The sequence below is a fragment of the Podarcis filfolensis genome (assembly GCF_964270895.1).
Source record: "Podarcis filfolensis genome assembly, chromosome: 15".
In the NCBI taxonomy this organism is placed as follows: Eukaryota; Metazoa; Chordata; class Lepidosauria; order Squamata; family Lacertidae; genus Podarcis; species Podarcis filfolensis.
In genome coordinates this window covers 27,782,465-27,793,274 of record NC_139618.1, presented here as the reverse complement: position 1 = coordinate 27,793,274, position 10,810 = coordinate 27,782,465, and the positions used below count along the sequence as shown (strand labels likewise).

Genomic DNA, 10,810 nt, shown 5'->3' with positions numbered 1-10,810 from the left:
CACCCCATCGCAGGGATTCGAACTGCCGACCTTCTGATCGGCAAGTCCTAGGCTCTGCGGCTTAACCCACAGTGCCACAAGTACCCACAAATCCCCAAAGGGTCATGACAGCTCAGCTGGGCACAAAGGGCTCTGTTTCAAGCAGCAGGCCAGAGTCCCTGCTCCTGTCAGTAGACCTACTCATGAGCAAACACCCCGGCATGAGAAGTTCTAATTAAGACACACACTAAGTGGGAAATCCATATTTTGAAACTCCCTTGGAAATAATTTCTGATGTCACCCAAGCAATTAACGCAAACCTGTCCGGCTGAGACTTGCATTACAATCTGCAAAGGGATGCTCACTAGTGGTGCAAGATCTGCTGCGAGGAACCCTGGCGACGTTTGCCTCCCTGCCAGCCTTTGGCTTGTTGCGAAATTTACCTTTCAACAAGAGATGCCTTCATTTTCAGGAAGGCGGTTGGGGAATTGCAGCCTCCAAGATCAGAACCCCTCGAGCTGCCTGCCCTGTGTGAACTCCGGTCTCTTCCCTTTACACCTCCTGTGCCGTTATTTTTTACACTCCTAGTTACATTTAACTCAAGTCATAATATTTTGGAGCACAGAGCTCTGTGGCACTTCCACCAACGGGAAGGCATTTAATGGCTGTTACACATTTCAGGGATTTATGGTGTTGGCCTCAAGAAACTTTGCCTCACAGGCATTGTTGTTGTTGTTGTTGTTGTTGTTGTTTGGGGGGTGAAAGATGTGTGTGGAGGGTCACATGGCCAGGCAACTATTGTGACATAATTGTAGCTGTTCTGTACAGTGGTACCTCGGGTTAAGTACTTAATTCGTTCCGGAGGTCCGTTCTTAACATGAAACTGTTCTTAACCTGAAGCACCACTTTAGCTAATGGGGCCTCCTGCTGCTGCTGCGCCGCCGGAGCCCCATTTCTGTTCTTATCCTGAAGCAAAGTTCTTAACCTGAAGCACTATTTCTGGGTTAGCGGAGTGTGTAACCTGAAGCGTTACACACCCGAGGAACCACTGTACGCTCTTTCCATTTGTTGGGATTTCTTCTTAAAGTGAGTGACATCTGCCTGTTTCCTAGAGACAGAACAACTCATTGCCTGAATTATGGTACATGTTACCTTTTGAAGCACTGTTCATGCGGCTTCGCTTTTAAATATAGTCCAGGGTGGACTTTGATCCTTTTAAATCATTAACCCCCTTTGACACTTTTTGGGGGCAACATTTTTCTTGCTAACCCTGGCTTGGGCCTGGATACCTGCATTCTGTAAAATCCTCAACCTATTATGACTCTTCCTTTCCCGCACACAAAAGTGCCATAGAATCCAAATCTTCACACGAACCTTTGAGGCCGATCAGGCTGAGAGACTTTTCTCGGGGACACCCAGAGAGCTTTTCTTCCTCCGTGGCTTTTCAGGCCAATGAACGTTAGTTAAAAGTTTGCTCGGCTTGCTTTCTAAAATAATAATAAATAATAAACCCTGGTGCAAAGAGAGCTTTGCTCTTGGTGAATGTGCACTGCTTTCCTGCAGATTCGTCTCTAAGGAGCTAAACATTCCAGGGAGCTTTCTTTCTTCGAAATTTGATGGTGATGCTAGTGGTGGTAATGATTACAGCAAAATCAGAGGCAGAAGGGAGGAAGGATGCATGGGGAGAAGCTGCTGAACCTGCTCTCCTCCAGGTTATTTTCCAGATCAAAATCACCTGCATTTCCAACCATCTGGGGAAATATATGCAGGGTCTTTCCAGTATCTTCCCACCTATTCCCCATTGCCTCCCCATTCAAACTTGCCATACTGCATACGGCATCCTCAAGTCGTGACCTGAGATTCTATTTTGGGGGACACATTTCAGCATGGCACAATGCAGAATTATCCCCCCACCCTAGTCTTTGCTAGACTGTAAACACAGGTGGCTGCCCAAGGTTTGAGGGTCTCTCTCACCATCAGTAGATTTGGGGGTATCCTTAAAGGACAAGACTCTCAGCTATTTAGCTAATTCTATTAATACCACAGAGGGGCATTAGGGTTTTCACTCTGTTCCATCTCTGTCTCGGGACTGTAGATACACAAGGCAAGGGTGGGCGAGATTTTTAACAGAAATCATATTGCTATTCATTTTCATGATTAAAGATTGAATGCATTTTGTTATCCAGTCATACCAATTGCATTCTCCCCCCACCCCCATTCATTCATGGGACTTTTATTTATTTTGCTATTCACATTTACTGTATATTTATATTGTTTTGTTCCCACCTGCCTCTCCTAGTGACCTCTATTCCCCACTCCCACCCCCAGATGCCTTGGACTCTGCAGCAGTCCAGGGAATTCCGTATTGGGGTTCTTTTTAATGTATCTATACAAGCAATCCCAGAGAAAATATAAAGAATTAAGAGTAGAAGATGATGAAGAAAAAGGAGCTGTAGCAGGAGCAGGAGCAGGAGGAGCGGGTCCAAAGTATGATGATGAAGAAGAGAAAGGAAAGGTGACAGAAGAAGAAGAAGAGGAAGAAGAAGAAGGGAAAGCAGAAGGATTATAAATAACAACAAAAGCCTTTATTTAATTAGGAGGTTATAATGGCATTAAAAATTTGGAATTGGAACATTAACGGAATGAATGACAGAAAAAAAGGAATAAAATTGAGCAATGTTTAAAATGGAAAAATTTGGATATAATTTGCCTACAAGAAACTCATGTGGCAAGAAAACATAGAAAAGTTTTGATTAACAAAAGATTGGGAAACGAATTCATATCTTCCGATAAAGATAAGAAAAGAGGGGTTGTATTATATGTGAGGAATAAAATCAATGCTCAACAAATTTTTAAAGATGAAGAAGGAAGAATCATTGCAATCCAGATCAAATGGCAAAGGGAAAAAATAATAATTGTCGGGATCTATGCACCAAATGGAAACAAAACTGATTTTTTTAAAAATTTGGAAGAAAAGCTGTTCGAATATATAGACCAAAAGATTATAATAATGGGGGACATGAATGGTGTGGTGTCATTGGAAATGGATAGACTAAGAGCAGTAGGGCTTAGTAAAGAAGGGAAATTACCAAAGACATTTTTTTCGATGATAAAAAACTGCAATTTAATTGATATTTGGAGATTGAGACACCCACTGGAAAAACAATTTACATTCTATTCAGACCCAAATCGGTCAATGTCGAGAATTTATCAAATATGGGTCTCAAATGAATTAACTCCAAGAATCAGGCAAATAGAAATTCAACCGAGAATAATTTCAGACCATAGCCCAATAAAAGGATATGAAGAGAGAACGTTTAGATGGAGAATGAATGATTATCTCCTAGATGATCAAAAAATTGTTGAGAAAGCCCAAAAGACTCTGATGGACTATTTTATAAACAACTCTAACAAAGGCACGAAAATCAACACAGTATGGGATGCCAGCAAGGCGGTTATGAGAGGATTTTTTATTCAGCAGAATTCAATTAAAAATAAAAGCAGAGAAAAAGGAAAGAAGGAAATCTTAAGACAAATAATGGATAATGAACAAAAATTAGTTAAAAAACCGAATAATGAGAAAGTAAAACAGAATATAAAGACTCTGCAAACTCAATTTGCGATGATAATCAACAAAGAAGTAGAATGGAACATAAAAAGAATGAGACAAAGGAACTTTGAATCAGCTAACAAATCAGGTAAATGGCTGGCATGGCAAATCAAAAAAAGAAAAGAACAGAATTCAATCAACAAAATCATCGTGGAGGGTGAAGAAATAGACACTCCAAAAGGTATTAAAAAAGGATTCTTGGATTTTTATAGACATTTATATAAAAGAACAGAGAAGAATAATATGAGGAAGATAGAAAGATATTTAAAGGGAAAAAAGGTGCAGAAGATCCCGACAGAAAAAAAAGATAGGCTGAATGCCCCAATAGAAATTGATGAAATAAAAGAGACTATAAAAGAACTTTAAAAAGGGAAAGCTCCGGGACCAGATGGATTTACAGCAAGCTACTATAAAGAAATGAAACACATCCTGTCAATACCCTTGAAAGAAGTTATGGATAATATTCTCAAGGAAAGGGAAATTCCAGAAACATGGAAAGAAGCATTTATTACATTTATACCAAAACAAGATTCGGATTTAACACAAGTTAAAAATTATAGGCCTATTTCATTACTCAATACAGATTACAAAATTTTTGCAAGTATTTTAGCAAAAAGGATTAAAAAAATATTACAAGAAATTATTCATAAGGATCAAGCGGGTTTCCTACCTGGCAGACAGATGAAAGATAATGTAAGGAATATAATTAATATTTTGGAATATCTGACTGCCAGAAATGAGAAACAAGCTATGTTAATATTTGTGGACGCAGAAAAGGCCTTTGATAATATATCTTGGGATTTTATGTTAAAAAATTTAGAATATATGGAGGTGGGGAAGGAATTTCTCAATGGAATAAAGGCAATATATACCGAACAGAAAGCTAAATTAATTGTAAACAATATGATTACGGATGAAATAGGGATAACTAAGGGTACACGACAGGGGTGCCCACTTTCACCACTGTTATTCATCATGGTGCTGGAGGTCTTTCTAAAATCCATAAGGGAAAATGAGGCAATAAAAGGGGTTGCAGTAGGCCGGAATGAATATAAGGTTAAAGCCTTTGCCAATGACCTGGTCATAACGGTGGAAGAGCCTTCGGAAAGTATTAAAAATATACTTGTTGAGGTGGAGAGATTTGGCCAAGTGGCAGGATTTATATTGAATAAGAAAAAGACCAAAATAATTGCTAAGAATATGGATCCAGGCAAGACAGAAATAATACAACAAGTAGGTATAGAGGTGGTGAAAAAAGTGAAATATTTGGGTATTTGGATAACCCCCAAGAATATAGATTTATATCAGAATAATTATATACCAGTGTGGAATGAGATAAAGAAAGATCTGGAAGTGTGGAGACGAATGAAATTGTCGTTTTGGGGGAGGATTTCAATGATAAAGATGAGCGTGCTGCCAAAGTTATTATTTCTATTTCAAACGATTCCAATAATCAAGGGGACTGGGACTTTTAAAGAATGTCAAAGAATGATTTCAAGGTATATGTGGCAGGGTAAGAAGCCAAGAATTCAGTTTAAGTTATTAACTAACGCTAAAGAAAGAGGAGGCTTCGCCTTGCCAGACTTGAAACTGTCCTATGAAGCCTCATGTCTCTGTTGGTTAAAGGAATGGATAAAATTAGAAAACACAGAGTTGCTAGACATAGAAGGATTTGATAACATCCTTGGATGGCACGCGTATCTATGGGCTGAAAAGAAGAAAATCCATAAAGGTTTTGAGAACCACATTTTCCGAAGATCGTTGATAGAAATATGGGATAGGTATAAAAACCTACTTGAACCAAAAACTCCACACTGGTTGTCTCCATTAGAGGTTATGAGTGTTAAAAAAATTAATATGAGAAAGAATTGGATTACATATGGAAATTTGATTGTTAAAGAAGGGGGAAAATGGAAAATGAAACCCTATGAAGAAGTAAAAGTGTTGGTATATGACTGGTTGCATTATTTTCAAATAAATGAAATGTTTAAAAAAGATCTTAAAGAACATGGATATGTAGAGAAAGATTCTAAATTTCAATTAGAAATAATAAATAATGAATATAAAATTCTATCCAAAATGTATAAGATATTGTTGGAATGGCATACAAAGGATGAAGAAGTCAAATCAGTTATGATACAATGGGCCAGAGACATTGGTCATAATATACAATTTAATGAGTGGATAAAACTATGGAATGAAAGTATTAAATTTACTGCATGTACTGCATTAAAGGAAAGTGTTATGAAAATGATATATAGATGGTATATTACACCAGTAAAACTAGCAAAAATGTATAAAACATGTAAGAAGTGTTGGAAATGTAAAGAAAAGGATGGTACATTTTACCATATGTGGTGGGAATGTAAGAAAGTGAAAAGCTTCTGGGAGTTGATATATAATGAACTGGGAAAAATGTTGAAATATACATTTGTTAAGAAACCAGAGGCCTTTCTCTTAGGAATTGTCGGAAATGAGATAAATAGAAAGGATCATAAACTTTTCCAATATGCAGTAACTGTGGCAAGAATATTACTGGCCCAGAAATGGAAACAAGAACAAATACCAACGCTGGAGGAGTGGAGAATGAAGCTGATGGACTATGCAGAACTTGATAAACTGACTGGTAAGATCAGATATCTACGAGATCAAAAATTCATCGAGGACTGGGGAAAGTTAGTTGAGTATTGGGAGTGTATAAGTGATAATGGAATAACGTTAGTGGCATTTAAAGAAGCTTTGTAACAACATAAGAAATATTGTAAAAAGGGAAAATAGAAGTGGGGGGTAGGCATAAAGGCAATAGCAAAATTTGGAAATGTGTAATTAAAGAAGATATAATTCGGATGATTGGCAGAGAGGCTGAAGGAAGTCAAAAATGGAAAAATTTATAGAAGTTGTAATGTGGTGTGATTTGTATTTTCTTTTGATGGAAAATTAATAAAATATAATTATAAAAAAATATGTATACAAGCAATCCCAATTTTTCCTCTAATGCAAAGTTAACTCCACTGCTAGCCTTATCAGTTATACCGAGGACCTTCTGTTACAATGGGAAGGGTGAACACAGCTGTCCAGTCCAAAGTGTAACTTGCTCCCCGGCCCCACTTGTCTAACCTCAAGAATTCCTGCCTTGAAGGATGTTGTCGAATTTTCAAGGCAGTGGAGGGGAAGCCCAGGACCTCTCTGTGTGTTGGCTAAGGGACAGGGTCCAAATGTTTGCATATCTTTTCCAAGGGTCCTGGCGCCTCCCTGTCTCATTACTCATTTGCTGGATGCACAAAATCCTCCCAGCTTTGCATTTTGCATTCATGGGAACTGACATATGGCATAATTTTTTTTTTTAGGAAGTTCTTGCGGTTCCCTAGGCAGCTTTGACGTGGTTATTAATACTAACATAATTTCGTGATGATTAGAGAACACAATTAAGGGCTATTAATAATGACACAAATAATGACATTTTAAGGCCTCATTTTAATTTGAGTAATATTCTGTCTGGTGGTATTTAAGCAGCTCTGTCTGGTGCAATTACCGTGGTGCCAAGGTGCAATTGCCTGATCACCCTCTCAATCACAGCCCCCTGTCCCTTGCAGAGGAGCTGACAGCTTGTCAAACTACCCAGTGGCTCTTAAAGGACTAGAGGACAATGGAGAAGCTACACTAATCAGGGTTGCAAAGGAGAAGGCATTTCCTCTTAGCCTGTTGCAAAGATAGAAGAAGGTGCACCCTGACATAATTTCCCCTGCTAATAAATCTCTTCAAAGCGCAGGATTTGAACCTGCCCTAACTATAAATACCTCATTATATCTGATTGCTCCTGTCTCTTTCCTGGGGAGGCCAGTATTTTTTGGGTTTTGTTTCTTTTTTGTCCTGGCTAGGGAGGTCTTAAGTTGGGGAAATTGAGTCTGGCAGTGCGAAGAGCAGAAACTAATTGCAGAGCATCACCCATAAAACACATGCCTCGTCTTTTTAAAATAAATGCCCTCAAAATCTTTTCTGGCTTGGGAGAAAGCTGTGCAAAGTCAGGGGGTGTGTTTTCCCTCAGAAGACAGACTCCGGAGGAGCTTGTCTCTTGACACCTGTCTGCAAGCTCTGCTTGCTTTTGCACTTACCGGAGAACTCTTTGCATGGCTAAGATTGTGTAATCCAGGTCTGGACCACCTTCCCTTCCATGGGAATCCATTGCAGCTACTCAGTGGGCCCTACCTGGCTCCATTCTCCTGGCAGCAGACCACCCATATTGCAACTGATAGGGATTGGGGGAGAAACTCAGTTCAAATTTGCATTTAAAGGTGAATCTATCAGACTCGCATTTTCTGAAACGGTATGAAAACTGAAACCCGGCCATCCTTCAAAATTAAACCTTCTCTGAATTTTGCAGTGCAGTTCTCCAACCAAACAGGGCTTACCAAAATGCATCAGTTAGGGGAATGTGTACAGAATAAAAGACTATGTAAGTTTTTTTAAAAAAACATACAAAAATGCAGCACAACAGGAGAAATCGCTAGCAAAAATGTGTACATTAGTCAAAACTCCGTACAAAAATGTGTTTATTAGGAGAAAGTCAAACTAAACTCCTGAATAATTTAATGAGGTTTTTTAATAAAAAAATTCAATTTGCTGCAGAAATGCGCAGAACTGAAATTAAGATTGGAAAAATGAGGATCTGAGAGAACCAAAACTGACAGATCCTTCCATCCCTAACAGCCCATGAAAACCACTTCTAGAGGTGTAGGTCATGGCAGTCCATTTTTTTGGCACCTTAAATATCAACAACAATTTTGCATTATAAAAAGCACCTCTGTTGTTCACGTGCAACAAAGTTCTTTACTGTGGTAGCCCCATGTCCTCCCCATGAGGAGATTTCACCCCTCCCATATCCAAGAATCTGCTGATGTGCTCTGCTGATTCTCCAGAGAGGAGGGGGTGGTTTCTGCTCTCTACTTATTCCGCTCCAGCCTCACATCAAAGTGTCGGAGAGAGAGAGAGAGACTGAGTGTTAGAGAGAGATCGTGTGTATAGATAAGGTTGCTGCTAAGAGCAGCTGCAGACACTCAGTGCAGCTCAGCATTTTCGTTTAGACTCTATTTAGCTCTGTATATAGTTGTGTATTATAGTTGTAGATAGAATAAAGAAGATATTCTACAGAGCTGCTCTCCGAGTTGTTTATGCTCTGCTATACTCTGCTGTGCGACGACTGTCTTCTTGTTGGAGTGAATCCGGTAATCACAACTCTAAGCTGTGAGTCCACAGCACTTTGACCTGTTCCTGTATAGAAGGTGGTCTCTGGAAGTGCTACCCCAGCTCGCCTGGCCCAGTCGGGGCTGAAGTGGATGAGTCCAGTCGGTGGCACTGGCTCAAGGGCGATGCTGACAGTTCACGTGCAACAAAGTTCTTTGCTGTGGTAGCCCCATGGCCAGTGGCTGTGCTGTGTTAACATGTTCACCCTCCCCAGAAGAGATTCAACACTGCAAGCTCAAATGCTAGAAATGGTCTCACCCTGATGGGGAGGCACATTGTGGTTCAGCAAAGAAGGGGTTAAAGGATGCTGCTTTTTTCCCATAGTCATCATGCAGCCTGTGCTCATCGCCCCAGAAGAGAGGAAGGCGCCAGGCTCAGCGGAAAAGGTTGTGCTACAAGCTCTCTGTCGGGACGGGAGCTGACGCTGCTCGATTGGGTGGTGGTTGGGTGCTAGTTTGTTGTGATAGCTCTGATTCTCTGCATTGTTGCTCATGTTTACTCTAATCCCTCAAGAAGTGTCACGAAAGCCTGTAGCACCAAATGTGGAGGGGAGTGTTGAGGCTGCCAACGTTTCAACTGGCCTCCATAGCTGTGGCTTTAACAGTGACTTAATGTGTATACACAGTGATGAATGCATTTCTCCATGCCAGGAAAAGCATCAGTTGATTCCCGCTGTGAACAGCACAGGAGCAGGCCGGGAGGGCAAAGGGGGCATCGCTTAAGCTTGCAGTAAATAAATAAGCACAGCCTTGATTTGTAGGCTTGAAAAGCAGCCCTAAAATGCACAATAATTATCATGCGTTCTTTTTTTTACCTTTGGTGTGTTTAAAAGGGGATTAGGCAAATCTCTGGAAGGTGGCTGTCTCAGCATCAGGGATGGGGAGCTTCAAACCTGGCCCTCCAAGCCTCCTTGTTTGGCCTTTTGGTAATCTCCCCAACAACCACTCCTTCCCCCAGCAACTTTCTTTCTCACCTTCTTGGCTCAGATAATAGAATTATAGACTTGGAAGGGACCCTGAGGATCATCTAGTCCAACCCCCTGCAATGCAGGACTATGCAGCTGCCCCTTACGGGGATCAAACTAGCAACCTTGGCATTATCAGCACCACGCTCTAACCAACTCAGTTAGATGTGTCCTTGAGGTCTGTTAATGCCTCTCGCTTGCCTGGGCAGAGGAAAGAAAAGGGACTGTGTGGGTGTATTTAAAAATTGCCCATGATGCACTTGTTAAAATTTACACCGATTGCTCTGCCCACTTTTGTACCGCCCAGCATTTGCATGTGGCCCCTGGAAGGCTCCCCAGAACAGAATGTGGCCCTCATGCTGAAAAACCCTTCTCAGTGGCAGAGGAGGTGGGGGAATGAAGTCTTTATGGAACTTCCAGAGGCAGAGGCAGTGTACCCCTGAATATCAGCTGCTAGGGGAACAACAGTAGTGGACGGCTGCTGTTTCATGTTCTACTTCTGGGGAAGCATCTGGTTGGCATCCGTGCAAAGGAGGATGTCAGACTGTGTGGTCTTTTGGTCTGATCCAGCAAACTGTGTGCATTCCACAACCTGGTGCCCTCTTGGACTCCAACTCCCTGCATCCCTGACCATTGACTGTGCTGGCTGGGGAGTTGGGCTCCAAAGCATGGGGTGAGGGGTACCCAGTTTGGGAAGAACATTATAACACCGGTCCTGAAAGACTTACAGTATGTTTCTGAGCACAATTCAAAGTGCTGGTGCTGACCTTTAAAGCCCTAAACGGCCTCAGTCCAGTATACTTGAAGGAGCATCTCCACCCCCATCGTTCAGCCCAGACACTGAGGTCCAGCTCCGAGGGCCTCCTGGAGGTTCCCTCACTGCAAGAAGTGAGGTTACAGGGAACCAGGCAAAGGGCCTTCTCGGTAGTGGTACCCGCCCTGTGGAACGCCCTCCCATCAGATGTCAAGGAAATAAACATCTTTTAGAAGACATCTGAAGGCAGCCCTCTTTAGGG

At 41.2% G+C, this 10,810-nt stretch overlaps 1 long non-coding RNA gene across 1 annotated transcript in view; it reads left to right on the top strand.

Moving 5' to 3' along the window:
- The first annotated feature begins 3,504 nt into the window (after positions 1-3,504).
- The window catches only part of LOC310750761, a 78,568-nt gene continuing 71,262 nt past the window's right edge, over positions 3,505-10,810 (top strand). Inside the window, exon 1 of the long non-coding RNA XR_014542240.1 lies at positions 3,505-5,747. This is a non-coding gene — a long non-coding RNA (uncharacterized lncRNA). The remainder of the gene's footprint in view (positions 5,748-10,810) is intronic.